General features: G+C 47.5%; 1 protein-coding gene across 1 annotated transcript in view; it reads left to right on the top strand.

The window, feature by feature from the left end:
• Nucleotides 1-3,218: 3,218 nt before the first annotated feature.
• The window catches only part of GSG1 (germ cell associated 1), a 99,575-nt gene continuing 79,879 nt past the window's right edge, over nt 3,219-22,914 (top strand). Inside the window, exon 1 of the mRNA XM_054822369.1 lies at nt 3,219-3,356. The gene's annotated coding sequence lies outside the window, so the exon portion shown is untranslated. The remainder of the gene's footprint in view (nt 3,357-22,914) is intronic.

Raw genomic sequence — 22,914 nt, 5'->3', positions numbered from 1 at the left:
TCTGTTCTGTGTGAATATTGAGGAGCCCACAGTGTCTGTTGCTCCAGGAAGAGTTTGTTCCCTTTCCAATGTCCAAGATCTCTTTGTCCTACAATGCACAACATCCTGCCAGCCTTTATGGTGCTGCTGCCATCCTACTGGTCACTGTTTCAGGGCTGGAGACACCATTTGCAACATGCTTTTGGGGTGAATTTGTGTGGACTCTGGAGCTGTGGATGCCACAAAAATATCATCTCTCCGCAACTGGACGACTGTGTGCTCTGTAACCAAGGTGGAGATGACTGAAAGCAGCTGCATCTGCATGCACTATGCTGATTTTAAAGTGTGGAAAACATGTCTAGCCGTCTGGGTCTTTGGCAAGGTATCCAGACCAGCTCCAGTGCTCAATTTATCTCTTTTTCTAACACTACCTCCACCACAGAAATGTTTGAACCCCACTCAGCAGTATATTATGTTAGAAGCTTGATAAGCATATATGTAACTAAATAGGTGGATTTCTGAAGAAAGGAAATAACTTCGAAATATGAGTACTTAACTATGCATTGCATTGGCTTATCAAATGGGTTTGGGAGGAAACTCAATCTCTGTTTGTTTCCATTATATTTATCTTGTGTCAGGCTTATAGTTCAATGTTTCTGCAATTGTCAGGACTTAGAAAGGCTTTACTGCCTCCCATCTTCTGAATTTTGTTTCTTTTCCACCTTTCTCTACATTACTGGAGACAGTCATAGCTCAGGACAGGATGCAGATCGCGGAGTGGTGGTAGAGCTTCAGATACATTTGATGTGTCCTGTTCACATGCTAGAGACATTTGCTGACCTTATTAATTTTCCTGCGAGATATCTGAACTCTTTTTAGCCCTTCTCTGAGGGAGCAGGGACGCTGCCTCCTAGGATCACCTGGGAATTTTGTTTAACAAATTCCCTTTTAATGCAGAGATTCACAACAATGACAGCACTTAAGCTCTGTCTAACCTCTTCCAATGCTGCATTACAATGGTGGCATACTATGGGTCTTAAGTTTGTATCAGTTGTTGGAAGCATCCTGTAGACCCTAAACTGAGCATCTCTTGTGTGGCTGCCTGTGATGAGCAGTCAGCAATCTCAATGCCAAGACCGGTCAGATTTATTCCTCTGCGGAGCAGGACACCTGCCCAAAGCTCCTCATACACTGACAGAGTTTAGGATGGTCAGGATAAGATTGGTTTTGCATTGCCATATTTCCCAGGAGACCTTAGCCTTAAATGTAATTACCTCAGTCTTTTCATGCATATCGTCTGTTTGCTAATGTTACCCCTTCTCCTTACCTAGAGAAAATTTAGAGAATTTTTCTCAGTGATGGTGCACAGAGAGAGTGGCTGATGGAGCGTAAAGGCTCACCGCCTCCAAAATAGCTGCATTTTATTTGAGCCATTTCAGCCACCTCCTGTTATTCTAGTGATCACAAGGGAGCTAACTCATTCTCTACTCTATTAAAATCTTCAAAACCACTTTATGTTTCTGGGTGCTGCTGGTTTTCACTTATTTTTGCTTGTAAATCTAACCTCTTTCATTCATGTGTGTTCCACTACATGTCTTTCAGGTTAATAGGTATTTTAAGTAAGATCTTTTAAAGTTTTTTTTAGGGATTACTACTGTAAAGAAAGAAAGAAATCACTTTGCCAATATATGTGATAAAGTCAGAGCCCAATATTCAGAGTGCAATTCTTCCAGAACTGAAAATGGTCACTGTATTTTTGGGAAAACCATAGATTTAGGTTGCAAGAAATTCAGGAGGTCATGTAGACCCTCAAGCAGGGTCAGTGATCTGACTTACCCCACCTCACTGTACTACACACACCGTAACCTTAACTCTGACACTAGCTATCAAGCACTGAAGGGAAAAGAAACCCACAAAACCCACAACATTATATGTCATTTTGAAGCACAGCCGCAAACACTAACTTTTTTCTCTCCTACAATATAAGCAATCTCTTCTGCTAATGGTAAACCACAACATCCCCATCTGATAGCACAATTCTTTAGAAATCTGCCGCACACAACTGCCACTGGTTTCAGTCCAGACCTGCTTCTGTATTTTGAGTTGTTAGGAAGTGCTGGGGGCTGAGCACAGTGAGCTCTGCGTTCGGGGAGAGGGGCTGCGTGCAGCACATGGCACCTCTGGTGAGGCGGTGCAGACAGCGACGTGAGACTGTACTTCAGGCTTTAGGACCCAAATCCAACACAAATAAATTTGGCCCAGATGTCCTGATATTTTAGGCACCTACCCTAATGGGTAGAGGAATAAAACCATCTTTCCTGAAGTGAGTGGTCTCACCTCTGCGCTGCCATGGCTGTTCCAAGGGACATCCTGGAAAGGCAGCTCCAGCTATTGGATGGGGTCTAGGCCTAGAAAGAAGCTGTGGTGATCTCAATCCTGTCTCGGCTTCTTGTGTGTGCAGGGTAAGTCCCAGAATCCTTGGGAGATTTACAACAGTACGTAGGTGCCTGACAGGGGTCATACTGGGATCTTCAGAAACTCACAGGCACCCAAGTACCTCAGTAAATCTGCACCTCATTCAGTCCCTCACAGCAGGATCCTGAATTTATCTGTAAGGAGAAGCTACTGGATGCCTGGTGGGCCACCACTCTGGGGAATGGGGCTCTGCTTGAGTCCAGAGGAGCTGAACGGTGAGTGGCAGAAATTATGCAGCGCTAGGAAACAGCTCACCAGAAACCTTTCCCAGGCTCACTAGCGAGCCGTCTCCCTCTGCCAGGGCTCAGCCCAGCTTTCCAACCAGGTAACCCTCTTCAAACGGACATCAGTAAAAAAAGAACAATGAACCTATCAGAATTTTTTTACTTGTCCAAATGTGGATTTTCCACCAACACTTCCTAATTACCCTGGTTTATAGTCCAGATTTGACAGTGGTCAGGCAAAGGACAGGTTTACTACACCCCTATGGTGTCTTGGTGACTGAAGTCTTGTTGACAAACTCTCTGTACCAGGTTACTGTGCAGTCAGAACATGCTTCTTACAGACACAAGAACCACCAATGAGTGAAATAGCTTTTCTTCAGCTAAATATGCCATGCATTTAAAATGTCTGTCCTCTATGATAGGATCTTCCAGGCATAGTGATGGAAGGTGTGTGGGCTGGGACTATGCCTTAGCCAGAGATATCGTAGAAATCTAACAGAAACATTGAGAGTGGAATGGATGGGCTTGAACGGCACCAAAGGACAAGGCAGAAGGACAGGAATGACAGCTGTTGATGACACTGAAGCTAGAAGATTAACAAGATCACAGAACATCTTGCAGCTTCTTGAATGACCCAGATTGGGAATAAAGCAAAAGACAGAGTGAAGCCATTAAGAGGTAAGATAAAGGACAAGCCTGGAGCCATTAAAGATATCCAGGTAAGGAGGCTAAAAAGAATGAGTAAATCAGCAATGTTTCCTAATACTTCTGAGAGGTGGAACAGGGTGGGGATACAAAAGCTCACAACCACTGTGAACCCTTAAAGTGAACAAAAGGCAGGTCCAAAACCAGCCCATGGTTGCCTGCCTAAGAGGAACTCTAGAGATGTGGTGACTCATTAGCTTGTGTCCCTTGTTCCCCTGTCTTTGCAAGGAGTCCTAGCTGGAGCACATAGGCACATACCTGTTGGTGCCTGAGAACATGTGGGCATGAAAGAATGTGTGAATAAAATCAGTGGTTTAGAATAAAATAATCTATCCCAATAAGGTCTCTCATTGAACTCTGTTGCATTAGTTGAGATTTGTGCAACAGCAGAGCACTCCAGTTCCTAGCAAAGGAAGTCAAAGTGTGATAAGCCCTAAATGATGATGTTCTGCATGAGGAATATGAATATTCACATGCAGCCCTGTGAAGGTAGGTGTGTGCTCCAAAGCCTGTAGTTAAATTAATTCTTAAAGCTCCTCAATTTGACATTGCTTTCGTCTCCATGCAGAATGTAACTGAAGGAGGGATAATTTTCTCTCCTCCTCTGCTTCTTTCTTTCTCTACCACCTGTTCCCACATATGATATCTTCTGTTACCAAAGACTATACATACTATGTTGAATGATTAAGCCCTGATGCATGGCTGTAGTCCTGAGGCAAAGGTGTGTTGGGAATATTAAGACAGCACGCTGTGAATGAGGGGAGAGAAACTCTACAGATTATATATGTGAAACTCTACAGATTATATATGTTCTTTCTTGTCTTCATTTCTCTGTAAACTCTGGCTCTAACTCATGTGTGAGCTGCAAGACAGCTGTCAGACTGAGTACTGCTTATTAAATACATCTAGTAAGGAAATGAGGGTTGAGCTAGTGCAATAAGGAGAGAGAAAGTTGGCAGATGGCTCCTGGCTGGACCCAATGCGCATCTTCCCAGAGAGACTGGAAGTGACTGCAATTTTATCCCCCACTCTGTCTCTAAGATCCTCAGGATGCTTGGATAAGACAAGTGTCTGAAGTCCCTAGCCACTTTTTCCCCCGCCTCATTTTCTCCCAGAGAGTGGGGACACATGCTCTCCACCTGAATGCAGAACGGCTTCTTTATTCCTTCTGCTCAGCCACAGCCCTGCCGGCTTCAAGCACAAGTCCTGCTGTGCGAGGCTATAGCCGCAGATAACACTGGATCAGTTTTGTGGCTGTATAAAGGAGTCAGTGCTTAGAAGGTGCCTGGATGATGCCTGTACCGCTGCCTGCCTGCTGCCTACACTGAGGTGTGACTGGGTCGGAGGCAGGGGGTGGCTGGTGCTTTTGGGACTGGACGGCCACAGGTTTTCATTTGTGCGATATGTCTCTATACAGGCTGGGCTTGCATGAAAGCACATCCGCTGTGCATGATACATAAAATGTAATGACCCACCGAGTCAGAGCAATGGTCCCCACAGCCCAGCTCTTGGTGTTGTATGGTGCCAGTAGGAGATGGTATTTTGGAAGAGTGCAGGAGCCTGGCTGCTCTCAGCAGTGCCTTCCCTATCCCCACCCAGCACCATGGCATTTGATGAGAAGTAGTTCTGCTTTCACCTTGTCCACTGCCTTGGTGAGTCTGTAAAGCTTCCTACCATCCTCCTCTCAAAAGCAAAGACCCCAGCCATTTTGGTCTCTCCTCCCAAGGTGGCTGCTCCATCTCCCTGGCCATTTTAGTTGCTCTTCTCCATGCATTCTCTGACTCCACTCTGCCCTCCTGGAGAGCAGGGACCAGAACTGCCCAGAGCTGAGTGTACCTGGGGTTTATATGATGGCAAAATGATACAAAAGAAGAGGACTGTACAGTGACATCCTGTTCCACTCAGGAATCATCAACTTTGGCCAGCGCTACTTTTGACCCCTCTTCCCATCCATTCCTGGTATTGGACAAAACTGTTTTCACCACTCATTGTAGCTGTGATATTTCCCCAACCTTTTCTGTCCTTGTAAACAACACTAAACAGAGAAACTTTCACAAGATGTGTGCAAGAGAGAGACCCTGACTTCTTGTTCTGCAAAGGTGGGGACAGCTTAGCTCAAAGCACCAGCTCCCTTCGAAGCAATGCAATGAAGGAAGACCCAGCATATGCATCCTTGAGGGAACTACAGCCACCTCTGGGTAGGAAGCTACTGCAGCAGAGCAGCTAGAAGAGTGTGATGACCCAGAAAGCAGTGAAGGTGAGGGCTACTGCTGATAGAAGCGGCTTGAGGAAATTTTGAGGCAGACTAACTGCCTGAGCAGTTATCTAGTAGAGAACCTCTCCTAAACCAACCCTGCAGATTGTCCATCAGCCAGCACTTCTGATGACTTTGCTGAAAGGTCTGCTATGAGGCAGAGGAGCAAGAATGAAGGAAGAAGGAAAGACTTTCCTGGCTCTTTTCCTGAGTGTGAAATGCTGAAGTTCTAGATAGCTTTCGATTTTAGTGGAGAAGAACAAGCAAAGAACACACAGGTAGTTTCTGGGGACAGAATAACATAGCAGTGACTTAGAGTATCTAAAACTGAAATGTCCCTGCACAAAGGCCATGCTCTGTTTAAAGAAAGAATTGTAGCATTTAGAAACTACATATATTCTCCAGCAATTGCTAACCAGACCATGACTTCAGAACATCACTTTCCACTCATAATATGGCTTCTAGCAGAGTCAGTGCAGACTTTTGCCATTTCATTCAACATCTTTCAGGTGGGAAAATGGGAGAAAAGGGGCAGCCTGTGCCCTACTATTGCATGACTGTGACTTCAGGAAACCTCCTTGGGTCCTGGTGGCATCACGTGTGCCAGTTGGATGTTCTGGGGGACATGGCAGCGGGTGAGTGTACCACTAGCCAGGGGAGAGGTTCCCAACTGGTTGGGCATAACACAGGCACTTCTGAGGGGGCTATGGCATGGCAGGTCTGAGGCATCCTGTCCTCAGCTCCTGAAGTATGGCTGGGGCAAATTCATGTTGTGTGGGAGGCCAGAATATCTCTCAGGATGGCAAAATAGCCTAGAAAACATATTTGCCCATTTTTATCCTGGTCCTTTTGCTGAACTCAAGGGAGTTCAAGCAACTTGGTCCTTCTGAATCTTAGTGTCATCAGCTAAAAAATGGGGCTAATATCAAGCTTACCTACTGTCATGGTTTAACCTCAGCTGGCAACTAAGCATCACACAGCCACTCACTCACTCTTCCCCCATGGGATGGGGGAGAGAATTGGAAAAGTAAAAGTGAGAAAACTCATGGGTTGAGATAAAGACAGTTTAACAGGTAAAGCAAAAGCCATGCATCCAAGCAAAGCGAAACGAGGAATTCATTCACTGCTTCCCATTGGCAGGCAGGTGTTCAGCCATCTCCAGGAAAGCAGGGCTCCGTAACACATAATTGTTACTTGGGAAGACAAACGCCACCACTCTGAACATCCCCCTCTTCCTTCTCCTTCGCTCAGCTTTATATGCTAAGCATGATGTCATTTGGTGTGGAATATCCCTTTGGTCAGCTGGGGTCAGCTGTCCCAGCTGTGTCCCCTACCAACTTCTTGTGCACTCACAGCCTACTCGCTGGTGGGGTGGGGTGAGAAGCAGAAAAGGCCTTGACTTGCTCAGCAGTAATGAAAACATCCCTGTGTTATCAACACTGTTTTCAGCACAAATCCACAACACAGCCCCATACCAGCTACTATGAAGAAGAATAACTCTATCCCAGCCAAAACCAGCACATTCTGCACCCCTTATTCCATACCATTTACGTCATGCTCAGGTACCACACTATCCAACACATTCTCATTACGCACCACCACCCTTCCCATCCTTTGATATAACACACAGATATCATTCCCTTAGTCTATGGACCACTCCTGTAAAATGTCCATAAATGTCCACAAAATGTCCATTAAGTTCATTTAGCCCATGTGTTATGGTGGTCACTCAGGATGGGAGAGGTGGTGTGTTGTGTGGAGTTACTGGGCACCAAAGCCAGATCAGGTCAGGTCACCGCTGCACTTGCACTGCTTCTTGCAAGGCTTCTCCTCCATTGGTTCAGGTGGTTCCTGCTGTAGTAATTCCTATAATGTGCAACTCAAATTCGGAGTTACAACAATTTAAAGGTATTTCCATCACAATCTCCACCCCTGGACCCTTTGGGCCAGGTTATAGGGTTTAACACAGCAATGAAGTCCTCCCCTTGTCCCCGCTCTGGCTTGGACTTATCCACAGACTGCGGTTCCTTAGGGGAGCACCTGCTCCAAGTGGAGCCTTATCTATGAACCACAGTCTCTTCATGGGTATGCCTGCTGCAGCACGGACTTATTATCCACAGCCACAGTCACTTTGAGGTGCACCTGTTCCAGCGTGGCCTTCTCCATGGGCCACAATGTCTTCAGAGATATACCTGCTCCAGCATGGCCTTACCCACAGCCATAGCCCCTTCAGAGGTGAACCTGTTCCAACATGGCCTTACCCATGGCTGCAGTCCCTCCACGAGTGTACCTGCTCTGTGGTGGGCTTATGTATGGCCACACGCTTTGAGGTGCCCCAGCATGACCTCATGCACAGCCACAGATGCTTCAAGGTGCACCATCTCCAGCATGGACTTATCCTTGGGCCACAGTCCTTTCAAAGGTATACCTGCTTTGGCACGGACATGACCATGACCACAGACATTTTGAGATAAACCTGCTCAGATGTGGACTTATTCACGGCCACAGATGCTTCGGGGTGTTCTGCTCCCATGTGGGCTCATCCACAGGTCACAGTCCCTTCAACTCACGTTCACAGAGGAGCTCCAGCCTGTCCGGTCCAGCAGCACAGAAACAGCAGCGATGCCCCGGCCATCTGCCAGCCCAGGCACATGACCATTGCTGTTATCAAAATGTTCCCAGGCACAGCAGAGTCAGATGATAAGCCGTACAGCAGTACAGCGAGCAGTGAAAGCAAAAAGCAGCCGCTAATGAGGACTAGACTCTAATATACAATAAGGAAAGCAAGCCCCTGGCAAGCACAGGAGCCTGCCAATTAATAGCTAAACAGCAATAACAGCTATAAATTCAATCTGGCACATTCCAATCAAATCTGTCGTTATCTTGAACCCTTTGAGCCCCACGATGGGTGCCAAAAAGGACTGTCGTGGTTTAACCCCAGCTGGCAACTAAGCACCACAGAGCCACTTGTTCACTATCCCCTGGTGGGATGGGGGAGAGAATTAGAAAATTAAAAGTGAGAAAACTCATGAATTGAGAAAAAGACAGTTTAATAGGTAAAGCAAAAGCCACATATGCAAGCATGGCTTTGATGATCAAAGGGCTGGAGCACCTCTCCTGTGAGGACAGGCTGAGAGACTTGGGGTTGTTCAGCCTGAAGAAGAGAAGGCTCCGGGGAGATCTAATTGTGGCCTTCCAGTACCTAAAGGGGCCTACAGGAAAGATGGAGAGGGACTGTTTATCAGGGAGTGTAGTGATAAGGGGTAATGAGTTTAAACAAAGACAGGGTAGATTTAGACTAGTTATAAGGAAAAAATTCTTTACTGTGAGGGTGGTGAGGCACTGGAACAGGTTGCCCAGAGAAGTTGTGGAGGCCTCATCCCTGGAAGTGTTTAAGGCCAGGTAGGATGAGGCTTTGGGCAACGTGGTCTAGTGAAGGGTGTCCCTGCCCATGGCAGGGGGGTTGGAACTAGATGATCTCTTCCAACCCAAACCATTCTATGATTCTATGATTCTAAGCAAAGCAAAACAAGGAATTTATTCACCACTTCCCATCGGCAGGCAGGTGTTCAGCCATCTCCAGGAAAGCAGGGCTCCGTAACACATAACTGTTACTTGGGAAGACATATGCCACCACTCTGAACATCCCCCACGTTCCTTCTTCTTCCCCCAGCTCTATAGGCTGAGCATGACATCATATGGCATGGAATATCCCTTTGGTCATCTGGAGTCAGCTGTCCTGGCTGTGTCCCCTCCCAACTTCTTGTGCACCCCCAGCCTACTAGCTGGCAGGGTGGTGTGAGAAGCAGAAAAGGCCTTGGCTCTGTGTAAGCACTGCTCAGCAGTAACAAAAACATCCCTGTGTTATCAGCACTGTTTTCAGTACAAATCAAAACCAGAGCCTCATATCAGCTACTATGAAGAAAATTAACTCTCTCCCAGCCAAAACCAGCACACCTACTTTCCAGCAAGTTGCAGTAAATTAGTTAGCATTAGTTAATGTTTGCACAGCTTTAGGATGTGAAAATGGCAGTATAATGTTATGTATTACTCCTGGTGCCTAGGTACCATGATTCTTCATAACCAGAGCAGTCAATTGTATTAGCTGAAAGTGGAGAGATGCAGCAATGAGGAAGGTGGAGGAGATACACAAACATAATACTGTATGCATGATGGCCTGCAGCTGCAGAGGGCAGGGAAAGCTCTCCTCCTGCTACTTAGGGAGCCAGAGAGAGAGAGGTCTGTTTTTATGTAGGAGGCCAGGTGTTCCCCAACAGCTTTGGGTTGCTGCTGCAGCAGCCCACTGGCTGAGGAAGGGAAGAGTCACTTCCTGACACATTTATGGCATAGAGGGCTCTGCTCAAGTCTCACATGGCCCTCAACTCATATTCTGTTGAGGATGCTGATTCTCTGTGAGGTCTGCAGGACAAAGCTGAGCAGCACTTCCCAGAAAGTGAAGGCCAACCCTGCCTCACGTCTGTCAGCCAGCTCCATCCTCAGTGGGGATCAAGGAAGACTCCTCACTGGGGGCAGCACAGGGCAACGTTTCACCAGCCACGGTGCAGGACAGCTCTGGGTGTAACAGCCTGATAGGTATGCCGTCTCTAGCAGAAGATCCGTTTCACCCAGGGTCTTCATGCCAGCTGTGAGCAAGGAGCAGATATCTAGGGAGAGCGTGGGAGAAGCAGGTTGGGAACAGAGCCACCTCTGTTCCCAGATAGACACCATTTTGAAGGGTAAAGGAAAGTAGTGGGACTTGGTTGAAACCCAAAAGAGGGATTTAGAAGTGTGTGATGCCATTTCCCAAACCTGGATTTTGTTAAAGACACTTGGATCGATACCTTGTTTTTTGGCAATTGATCTGGAACAACTACCAATCTCAGGACCTTGGCTTGTAGCCTCTGTCAAGAGCCATCACCAGCCACACAGAGGTCCGATCACCTGTAAGGGCATGATTCACCAGGGAGACAAAGGGAAGACTGTGAAGCTCTGAATCACCAGTGCTGTTTCTTACAGCGCCCTGGTGCTAACCTACATATTAGCTGAGGACTTGGCTACAGCTCCTGGCCAGCTTCCATACTCTGCAATTGCGTTCTGCTGCTTTGAAAACCCCCTCCTCATGCACATGCACATGCGTACCCCATGGTTTCAGAGAAATACAGAAGCTGTCACTGCTTTCTGTCCAAAACCCCTGCACAGTGGTGGAGCTGGCTCATCCTTCTCAGGAACAGGTTCCATTTCAGTGCCACGAGATATGAATTATGTATCTGGAAAGGTTATAAAAACTCCTTGGGACCCTTTAGAAGGAAGATGCAATCTTGAGATGAAAAGTGGTATTAAAATGTCACCCAGTTTGACTGCTGGCACAATCAGGGCCTGTGGCTTTGACTAGGGAGAAGTATCCTCATGATGCTGTAAGGCAAAGATTGCTGACACTAAGCATATTCCATTTATGAAGTCATAAAGGTGTCTGTACTAGGTAACTGATTTAGGATTTTGTTCCTCCATCATCCTCCTCTCCTTGTCCTGTGGTTTTTCTTCAGCCTCCTCCTCCTCACAATATCTTTTCTCCTCCCAGAGAAGCCAAGTATCTCCTGCCGTCAGAATGATTATTCTCCCCTGTATTAGAATGAATGATTAGTCTCTGTCTAGTTGCCTCCATAATTAAGTGCTGCATGAAAGAATATTCTTGTAAGTAACCAAGGCAGTCGCTCCCTGTGGGGCTGTTGAGAGCATGGTACAGCTCTCCATCGGCTTACAGGCAGGGAGGTGGGTGTCCTGCACAGAGATGCATTCACACCCAGCCCCTGACGCAGGTACCACATGTGCAAGCTGCCATGCTTGTAGCTGGGGCACATAACTCCCCAAGATGGATGTGTGCACATGATGATCTCTTTGCATTCATTTGCTACGGCTATCCCAGCTGATTTGTGTATGCATAGGGGCACACTCTCAGCCCCCTGACAGGTACCCAGCCCTACGCAGACCTGTACACTCCTGACCAAGGACTGAGCTTCTGCATACCTCCAGCTTGCCTTTCTCATTTCCCTGACTCAAAACCATAAGTCTAGTCCTGTCCTGTCTCAGTATACCCCCTGGATAACCCCCACATTAAAAGGAGGCTCTCTGGAGAGGGCTGGGGTGAGGGGAGAAGTGACGAGTGGAGAAGGGATATTAGCAATAAAGTGTAAAGAACACCCTACCCTTCCTATAAATATCCAAGCAGCTCCCCTGCTTCCTAGCAGCACTAATGAGGCTCAACAGGAGTGATGGAGGGTGACAAAGGAATCACTGATGAACAATCAGAGATGGTGTTCAGCTGCTAATGGGACTAATGATCTGCTTTGCATAAACTGAGAGGGAGGGGCAAGAGGAGCAGATGGGCTCTTGGAAGGCCAGTGGCAGCAGGAGCACCACAAGGCATGCTCTGCAGCGTGGCTGTGCTTGCTGCTGCCCTTCTGCCCCCTCCCTGGCAGGAGGCACCAACCACAGGAGAGGCAGCACTGGGCAGCTCTGCCCGAGTGGCTCAGGCACAGCCTGCATCACGGTGTGAACCACAGCTTACCACAACGTGCCTCAGCCCACGCGGCAGGTCTTCTACAGTCCTCGTGGGCAGAGCATCAGAGAGGTTAATCCAATCATTTGCCGAGGAAAGGGTGACGTCTTCTGTAACTCCAGTGGCCAAGATATAGATGTATGGACCTCCAAAGGACAATTCACCCTAGTCTTAGAGATATCCAAGTTAGAGCAGAGTGTCAGGCTCTGCAAGTGCATTTACCATGGCAGGCTGGATTGATTGTCAACTTGTCTGTCTTCTGAGCTGGCACCAGGTGTGGCCAGGCAGATACCCTTGAGATTATTATCCTGCTTAGAAGGGGATTAGCATCTAGTTCCCTACCTTTTGCCAGTATGAACTGTGGTCCAGCTGTAGGTGAGAAACTCAGGTTTTACAGGGGGTTGGCAGCTGTGATGCAGTTAAAAAAGGAGCGAGTGTAAGGAGAAAAAGCAAGAGACCAGGGCATATACTGCAAAGGAGAGATGCTAATCTGTGCTTCAGTCTGCCAGATATAGGCAAGGGGAGAGTCTAACCCCAGCCCACACCACCAAGGTTGAACAAGATTTTGTGACCTAAAAAGCAGGGTGGCCTGGTGCACTCTGGCAATGTACGTGAAGTGGATTTCCCAGCTTGAGAACGTGACAAAGGCAAAGCGACTACATTTGGGTCACTTTTCCTCGGCACATTAGTGCCACTTCTCTTGTGATTGCTAACGTGAGACTGGAGAAAGTATGGTGCCCTGTTTTGCCTCTTACACCTGACTGCTGATCCTTCCAGCACTGCTGGGTGAGAGCAGGAATACCATCTCTGTCAAACTATTCCAGTCCTTGACCCCTCTGCAGAGGCTGTGGGCAACCAAACAAGCTATGATCTCTATTGCAATCCAGACAAGCTTCTGCTAATAGCTGGCCTGAGGTCCATTAATGCATTTCCCTTTCACAGCGGCTCCCTCAACAGCCAGAAGATGGTGACGACCCTGCAGCAGGAGCAGCAGGTTAGAAGGGCTGCAGCATTGCTCTCGTTTGAATTCAGAAGCAGATGCTATAAATTATCTTGCAAATGGAGCTGTAGGAATGATTTTCTGCCTCGCCTCCATAATTTGTTGGCACTTTATCTAGATGCACAGCTGCGGGTGGGGTGTCCTCGCAGGAGGGAGAAGGCACTGAGCTTTCTGCCTGCGTATTAGCTTGTACTGGGAGAGATGATTATGGGCTGGGTGCAGCTCCCCTAGCAGAGAAGAGCTGATGAAAACCTTTTTTCCTCTAGGGCAGGCTGTGTGCAAGGCTGTATGCTGACTCCCACTCCTGATATGGTCTCCAGTGTAGGGGGCATCTCTAGCATGAGAAGGACCTAGAGAACCAGTTCTGTACTCATAGCAGCTGTGGGCTACGTAAAGCCACCAAATATTAAGATGGCCTCTATGCTTCTCTAACTTTTACAGGAAAAGGGGGTAATGGAAGGGGATAATTTAGTACTGGGCAGATGAGAATTACAGTGCTATCTATGTTCACTCGAAGCCAGCAAGTTGGGATGCCCTTGGTGTTGGGCCAGGAGAGACTCCATGCCCTGGAGGTGTTCACAGGGAAGCGATGCTCCCAGTCTCCTCAGGCCTTTTCCAGGTGCTGCTCCTCCCCCTCCAGAGTCCTGCACGTTGAACTCCAACATATGAAACTCCCTGAGTTGGGCCCAGGAGGATTTTTATACCTAAATGTGGAGATCTGAGGTGAGCTGTGAGGCAGATCATTTACAGGATCTTCGTGTTCCTTGCAGGATTTTCAGTTCTGTTGCATTTGCTAATTCTGTGCGCCCTGAGTCCTGCACTCTGTATCTTGCTGTGAGTGTCCCTGTGTCGCTGCCCTGCCTCCAAGGGCTACTGAAAATGCTTCTCCAGGACCACCTTCTGGAAGCTTTGCATACTTGCAGAGGAGCCCTGTAGAAAAACTCTGCAGGTTTTCTCTGACTCTACATGAAGAATATTGCAAGGAAGAGAAATAAAAAAGACATATGTAGTGGGTTGACCCTGGCTGGAGGCCAGGTGCCCACCAGAGCCGCTCTACCACTCCCCTCCTTAACTAGCCAGGGGAGAAAAAGTATAACAAAAAGCTTATGGTTTGAGATAAGGACAGGGAGAGATCACTCACTAATTATCATCATGAGCAAACCAGACTGAACTTAGAGAGAAAATTCATCTAATTTATTACCAAGCAAAACAGAGTAGAGCAACAAGAAATAACATCAAATCTTAAAACACCTCCCCCCACCCCTCCCATCTCCCCGGGGCTCAACTTCACTCCCAGCTTCAAACCTCCGACCCCCCTCAGCGGCACAGGGGGACGGGGAATGGGGGTTACGGTCAGTTCATCACATGTTGTTTCTGCCGCTTCTTCCTCCTCAGGGGGAGGACTCCTCTCATTGTTCCCCTGCTCCAGCGTGGGGTCCCTCTCACGGGAGACAGTCCTTCACGAACTGCTCCAGCGTGGGTCTCTCCCACGGGGTGCAGACCTTCAGGACCACACTGCTCCAGCGTGGGTCCCCCACAGGGTCACAAGTCCTGCCAGCAAACCTGCCCTGGCGTGGGCTCCTCTCTCCACAGGTCCACAGGTCCTGCCAGGAGCTTGCTCCAGCGCTGGCTTCCCATGGGGTCACAGCCTCCTTCAGGTGCCTCCACCTGCTCCAGTGTGGGGTCCTCCACGGGCTGCAGGTGGAATCTCTACACCCCCTCATCCTTCCTCCATGGGCTGCAGGGGGACAGCCTGCTTCACCATGGTCTTCACCACGGGCTGCAGGGGGATCTCTGGTCCGGCACCTGGAGCACCTCCTCCTCCTCCTTCTGCACCGACCTTGGTGTCTGCAGAGTTTCTTACATCTTCTCACTCCTCTCTCTGGCTGCAAAAGCCCTCTCTAACTGTTTTTTTCCCTTAAATATGTTATCACAGAGGCACCGATTGGCTTGCCCTTGGCCAGCGGTGGGTCCATCTCGGAGCCGGCTGGCATTGGCTCTATCAGACACAGGGGAAGCTTCTAGCAGCTTCTCACAGAAGCCACCCCTGTAGTTCCCCCCCACTACCAAAACCTTGCCACGCAAACCCAACACAACATAGTTGACTCAAAATCCACAATTCATCTTTTCAAATGGCCACCATGCTGTTCTGATGCCTGATCAGAGAAAGAAATCTACCTCTTTGGTAATGTTATGGGTAATGTGATGCTATCCTTAATGACTGTAGTGATATGAGGCTAACAGGGGCCAGAGCCTTGTGCACATGCAGATGTAGATGTGTAGATTTTGTGTATCCCAAGAGTTTACAGGAAAAATCCATGATAGGTGACTGGGGTAGAACATGAAAACAGGATGGACAAGATGCTACATGAATTTTGCTGTTATGGTTTTTCACTGCCATGCTGGTGGTGGTGGCAGGGGGGTGTGAGTGGCACTTGACTAGGTGGGACAAAAGTAGGGCTGGTGGCCAGCCTGTAGCACTTAGGAGAGAAAGCCTTGCAATGCAAAACTGCAGAGAGCAATAGGAGGAGGTTATCTACTGCCATTGGTCTCTGCCTGGTCTGCTTTCTGTAAGTGCTTTGCCAGCTTCAGGCTGTGATTGGCATTTACTGGCAGCTCCTTCCTCAGAGAAAGGAAATGGTACTGCTGTGCGGGCCCTAATGCCTTTTTCCCTTCAGGATCCAGAGGTGCTAAGATTGCTCATTTGGAGCACAGTTTTGTAACCTGTTTGCCTGCTGCTGATCCTGGCACTGGTACCTGAGAGCACATGTACTTGTCTTCCCTAGCTATTGGCACACCTCAGTCTCCACTTGTCTCCTCCCCATGTTTCTTTTCCCAAAAGTTAGTCAGGCAGAGGCAAAAAGAGGAGGAAGGACACCAGATAGATATGCCCAATAGAAATTTTTCCCAGCATGTCCTTTCAGGGTCTGGTCCTTAAAATACAGGAGAGGGTGGTAGTTGCTGCTCTAAGTGACTATACTGCAGCCGATGAATGTAGAGATATCTTCCAGCTGGAAAATGCTCTCCTGCTTCCTCTGTGTAATATGCTATTGTGGCTGAAGGACGATGGGTTATTTTTTTGTGTGTTTTGTTTAGTTGGTGCTGTTTCTAGTTTAGGAAGAAAATGTCTTTGCTGAAACTATGGTGGGCAGAGGAGTGTCTGTAACGTTCCCACGGCCATGGAGCTGTTGTGCTGCCTGTATTTATTCCATCTGTACGATTATGCTGGGTCTCAGCAGCTGAGATGCACCTGCTGAATTCTTCAACTGAACACCTGGAGATACTACTCTGGAGATATTTAAATCATTAGACATTTGGATGGAGGTCAGGAGCTGTAGGTTCAACCAATTCTATCATAAACTTCCAGTGCAACTTTAGACAAGGTGTTTTAACCTCTTACACCTCATCCCTGCCTCCCATCTGCAAAATACAGATATCTAAATCTTTCTCTTACCCACTTGGATTTTAAGTTCTTTGGAGCAAAGGGGTTTTTTTTTACAACATGTACAGCAGTCTCTTTTTGAGCTTCTGAGCATCACCATACCATAGACAGTTTCAGTTAGTATCAGAGCTGATCATTTTTAGTAAGTGATGATCTAATGATGCTCTTTGCAAGAGGATGAAAGCTATGCTTGGAGTCCTGTTCCAGCTCTTCTTATATCAGTATCTTCTGTATCTCTTAAGTTCCCTCTCCTGTTTCATATTCCCTTTTTCTCTTGAATTGTTTCATGCTGTGCTGCTGTGGCAAAACAACTGCCACAGAGCACCTCAGCCTTGACGTATACGTATGTGGGCAACGGGAGGTGACAGATGGGAACAAAGTCCTCTTATCTTGGAAGAGAACTGCAACTTCATAATCCAAAATCTGCAGCCAAGAAGGATTTTAACTCTTAAGTTTCTATTGGCACCTCAGGCTGTATTCATACATCAAAGAAGCATGGTGGAAGGGCCAAAACCCACAGTGCACCCAAATCCTCACAGACACTTGGCCTGTGACAGTCACCTACACATACCCAGGAGCTCACTCATTGGTGTCATGAGAGACACCCATTTCTGGGGGTTATGTAACATCTGAGCACATACATCAAGTAGAATATTTACAAATGCACCCAGTTGAGGGAAGGGGTCTCTGTAATTATCTTTCGCTTTACCAGCATCCCTAACAGTGAAAGTCCTCTTTCTGTGGTAGATTGCTCCAGCAGAAGCACCATAGGACCCGTTGCCATGGAAACAAAACCTTTTACTTCTCATATTTCAATAATGTATTGAAGGTTTTCAGGGCCTTTCCCCCTTTTTCCTCTGCTTGGCCTTTCAGCATTTACTGTGCATCATATGCTGGGAGTGCAATGCTCTTATTCTTCAAAACCCAAACAAAAAACAATCTGCAAAATTGTTCTTCCATCTCAACTCTCTCTCTGCCATCCTTCCCTCTTATTCCTTGTCTCTGTCATTTGATGGCTTAGGCTTTTTATGGCAATCTAACTCAGAAACAACAATTTGCCTCACGTTCCTTTGCCTGTGCCCAAAAGCTTTCCCCAAGGGTGAGGGAGAAGCCCTGCTGCCGTGGACCTGTCTTGCAGATGAAGTTTTTCCCTGTTACACAATGCAGTTGAATGTCTTTTGGGGTATTGGGAGTGAGGAGGCAGGAGGTGTAAGGATTTCCACTCATGGGAAGAAAGTGATGAAAAGTGCTTTCACAGCAATGATTTCCATCTCTGCAGTTTCAATGCCTTACAGCCTCTGCTGTGAAACCTCCAACCCCAGCTTGCTTGCTTTATGGCATTGAGCTGGGTCCACCTGCTTATTAGAGTCTCGGTTGATGAATAGCACAACAGACAAAAGAAGAGATGTAGGAGCAGTTAAGCACTCATTGAGCTTTAGAGATCCTCCTCACTGTGCTGTGCAGCTGCCTGTTTCCTCCATTCCTCTAACAAGCCCTGCAGTTCCCTCTAAACAATGCACGTCCCCCTGCATCTCCTCCCTTACGGCCTCCCAGCTCATGAAAAGCTTTGTGAAAAGCCTAGAGAAGGGTCTTATGTCGGTGGTCATCGTGGTACATCCCGTCAGCATTCATGGGCTGCACTTCAGGTAAACATTATTATGAGCACATCCCCTAGTCACTGCCTCCCTCCACTCTTTAAGTGGCCCTCTACAAGCACAACTTTGGGTACCTTTTCTCTTACCTGCTAAGCTGACTACAAAGGATGTAGTGTGTTTGGGTTTTGTTGCTTCTGAGCGTATGGGAATAACTGTCAGCCCTAGAGGGCAAACAGTGTTTTCTAGAAGATTAAAAAAAGAAAAAGGCAATTTATTTGAATACAGCAGGGGATTGGACAGCACTGAAGGCATCTTCTGACCCATCAAAAGAATAAGCAAGAACATCAAAAAGCACTAGTGCATGCACAGGGTTACTGTGTTTACTTGCCAAAAATAAGAACAGGAGCTGGATCTCATAGCTGAGATACTGAGGTGGGATGACAAGAGAGCAGGTAAACGACCAGTCTTAATGGGTGTTGGGCCCACTGCAGAAAGGGAGAAAAATAAAAGGAGGGGATTCCTATGATTCAAATTGCTTCTCTGTGGTAGTATGGGAACACATGCCCTAAACCTGTCATCAACCATCATGACTAACTCCCCACCATCTACAGCAATTGGCCAACTCCAGGAGAGAGGTTGGAGGGGAATATTACCAGAGCCCAATGCGTGCACTGCCGGAAGGTTTAAGACTGCAATAGCACAGCATACACGTGTGACTGCCTCCCAGGGAGATTAGTCTCTGCTGTGTTCTTATCTGTGCTCTCAAATGGAGTCAGGGTGAGCTAAGTCATTATTTGGTTAGGAGACCCATAACTTTGGGCTAGAAAAAGGTTTTTATGGATTCAGCGTTGGCGAAATTCCCACAGAGTCCGTGGAAAATGTTGTTCACCAGTCAAAGGTGTGCATTTGGCTGTGGGAGGTGCCCTCTTTCTGGGGAGCAGAACCACAACACCGGGCACTTGAAATCGTAGAAGGCTGTGTTCCCCAGGTCCAAATGATACAGGGAGGCAAAAGTGCGAAACCCCACTCTGAGTTTGTAGCTTAATGACCGAATTGTCTACCACCAAGGAAAATGCTTGAGACTAAACCATTATGTAATTGCACTGTAAACTCATAATTACTTATTGTGTTTCCTTCCAAAGATGCAGGGCTGAACAGAGTGTCTCTTATTTTGCAGCAATTACTGATAACAAATGGTTTAGTTAAAGCTTAGTAAAGATACTTTGGTCAAAGCCTCTATTTTTCCAGCGTGGACTAGAACTTAATATTTTTGGCCACAGCCCAAAGAGGTGACATTTCCAAGTATGAATAAAACTAGCGTAACAACTTGCAATCGTGCGAGGACAACTAAGATCTACATTTCCTGTAATTCCTTCTGTTGTCTGCTGTTTTTTCTCATGATCTGGACCATCTCAGTTTGGTTAAACAGCCAAACAAAAAGGCAAGAGCCATCTTTCTGCTACAGTTTTGTCTAGTGCCTTGCACAAGAGCTGTTGGGGGCTGCTGCTGGGGGCCGAGGTGTGGGGCCCCACCAGCAGAGATGAGACTACTGCTGTGCTGAGATGAGCAGAGATGGACTGCACAGAGCTGGGAGGGTGGTCCCATGGGAAATACAGTCATCACGCTGATGCCAGTCACAGTTAGTGGCACTGGGGCTTAAGTCTCCATCACGAGGGTTATCAGAGAGTGATCAGTGCTGGCAGGAAAAGGGGAGCAGTTTAAGCAGATGGGATTTCTCTAATCTTCCTAGTAGCTGTGTTTGTGCGTTGGTGCCATGAGGGCAAATAATCTGGACATCTAAATCCCTTGTCTACACTTGGAGTGTATCCAAATGGATGTCAAGGTAAACAATCACAAATCCTGGCTTGGACTGTCTACCCTTGAGGCCTCCAGCGATGTTGCCAGGCTGGGTGGTTGTGGACTATGGTCCCTGCCAAATGTACACAAGGCTTACTCTGACTGTGTTTGTCAGAGCAGAGCAGCCTTCCTGGCACGGCTTTTAGGAGCCAACCCCTGCACTGGCACCCAAGTCAGTCTGCAGCCTCGTCTTGCAGTAGAAATGGGCTCTGGGACTGATACAGAGCAGGAACTTGGGACAGCTGGGAGCGTGTGGGTGACAGCCTCTCCCAGGAGATTTTGTGTGCGCATCGTTTTCCCTAGGCGAGGGTCCGTGCTCTTCAAACGGCAGCAACGTGAGGCTGCAGGGGCTTGGCTGGGCTCCCTGTGGCCCTCTGCTCTACTGACGTGCGGTGGGGCGGTGCTCCAGAACTGCCTGGCTTCGAGGGTATAAATCAGCAGAGCTGCGTGGCACGGGGTAGGAGGCCAGTCTGCTTTCTGGGGAACAGGGAGGCTGCCTGTGTCCCGTTTGGTTGCGGTAGGAGCAGTGGATGTGCCTCTGCCCACCAAACCGGAGTCCCAGTAAGAGGTGCATCCTCCAGCCACCTCACCCCAACTCAGCACTGCTGGCCCGTGTCATCCCAGAGCTGGTAGCTGTCACGCTGCTGTCTCAGAGCCTCAATGCTTCCTGCTTCCCTACCTGTCCAGAGCCTGCTTCCCATCACCCCTGCAGACCAGCCCCAGCCCCCCTTGCTTCTGTACCCCCCTCCCAGGCCCCTCCTAACTCCTTCGGATCTGCCCGCCTGAGACGTGAAATCCACTACAACCCCTTCAATGCCTGTTTTTCAAATGTGTCCCTCTTTTCTTCATTCTTGTCAGTGACAATTTCTGCCGCTTAGTGTGGCTGCTCCAGCCGCCCCTCACCTGCCTCCCCAAGGGACTGATAGCTCCAGTGCATCCTGCAGATGTGCAAACAGCTGGATGCAGGAAGCACTTGCCAAAATTCCTCCTCCGGATGAATCAAAGACCACAAAAAAAAGACATGTCTAGGGAAGATTTGAGCTATCCTAGTCCTATTGTTGTTGACTCCTGCTAGGAGTTCAGTAACTTCGTCTTACTATTTTTTTTACATCTATCATACATTTATTTAAAAAAAGAAAGGGTTTGGGAGGAGGAGACCAAACTAATTGGGCATTTAGGCCAAGTTTGTGAAAAGATCTTGGAATTTTGAAACAGTTAATTTTGGACATAGCTAATTATTTGATTTGGGTGATTTTGGAATAGGACTCAAAAATACTGAAAATTACAAATATTGTTTTAAAAAAACTGACCTTGCTGAAAACAAGTAGGAACATCTTTTCAAAGTGATTAAATAACTCCAAATTGTAAGAGAGGTCCGTTTGGAAAGAATGAAAGAGGTCATTTTTGCTTAAAATCGGCTTAAAAGCATCATTTTGTGTTGAATCTTATTGGAGGCTATATAAAAATGAATAAATGTTTCCCCAGCTCTATTTTACACAACAATGAAGAATGCTAGAGGTGGACTTGCACACTTTTGAATGGCGATAACCCTATTTTTGTGGGGTACAGAAAGGAAGAGTCAGTCATGGCACAGAAGAATGTACAGCCTCTAAAGAAAAGAACAGAGGGAAAAAGAAATATGGGGGGAAAGGATATATCCTGTCAGCAAAAAGGAAGCCTTGGTAATATCTATTTGTTTTATGGTGATATGTTTTATTAATGACTTTTTAAACACTGTTTGGGCTTGTTTAAGCACCAGTTTTACACAGATTTAACTAAATCAGTTTACAAAACAATTGAATTAAGTCAGGCAATCTCTTAGAGCACAGACACCTGTATCGGTTTAAGTGTTTATATTGGCTTAGCTTGTGTCAGTAAATCATCCTTCCTTCGCTGCCCAGCTTCTTCCCACGGCAGCCCTTTGATTTTATTGCAGGTGGCTTTGCCTCCCTCTCTCTCCCTCTGGAATTTGACCCCATCCCCCCGCAGCAGATGAGCGGTGAGGTGGGAGAAGGACGGGCTGAACGAAGGCCTGTCTCCCTGGTGGGCTTTTTGGAAGGTGGATCCTGAGGAGAAAAAAGAGGCAGAAGGGAGGGCTAGCGGCTTTGCAGACACAATGCCTGCATCAGCTCAGAGATGCAGCTTGCAGATGACTACGGTGGAGCACTGGCTCTCCCAACAGCCAATTTAGTCGCAGGAGCTCAGACCCAAGCAAAAAAGGTGGTGTTGTTTTTTGGGGGTTTTTTTGTTTGTTTTTTTTCAGAAAGTGAGCAGTACATGTGAAGATGTCACTTCTTCATGTTTCGTCTCTGTGCTAGCTAATTAACCCCTGCTCCAAAATGTTTTGTGAAAATGTCTTTTTGTCCAGGTCACAGTGATGCTGTTGTTATATGGTTGCCTCTGACTTGTACTGAAGGATTCCTCAGTGGCTTCTGCAGCGAGTGCCCCTTTCAAACCAACCTCTGTTGATCGACATCCCTGATGTTTTTGCACTTTCCTGCGGTTTGCTTGTTGCCGGTCCCTGCACGTTAGCAGGTGGCATTTCAGCCTCGACCTACGGCTGATGTGCAATGAGGAAGAAAGACGGCAGCCAGGATCCATGGTGAAGCCACACGGTTCCCAGCATCCATCCCGGAGGGTCAGCTGCCTTGCATTCAGTGTGTCTTCTGGTGCATCAGCTGTGGGTGCTGCGCATATCCAGGCATCTGCAGGTCACGTCACTGTGTGGAAAAATGGAGAATGTGCTAGTGTGGACTGGAGCTTTCCTGCAGTGTGACAAGTGCACCCATTAAAAAACACTTACATAGGCCTACAGTCAGGAAGGAGA

This window comes from Grus americana, chromosome 1 (assembly GCF_028858705.1).
Source record: "Grus americana isolate bGruAme1 chromosome 1, bGruAme1.mat, whole genome shotgun sequence".
Classification (NCBI taxonomy): domain Eukaryota; kingdom Metazoa; phylum Chordata; class Aves; order Gruiformes; family Gruidae; genus Grus; species Grus americana.
This window is presented reverse-complemented; position numbering and strand designations above follow the sequence as displayed.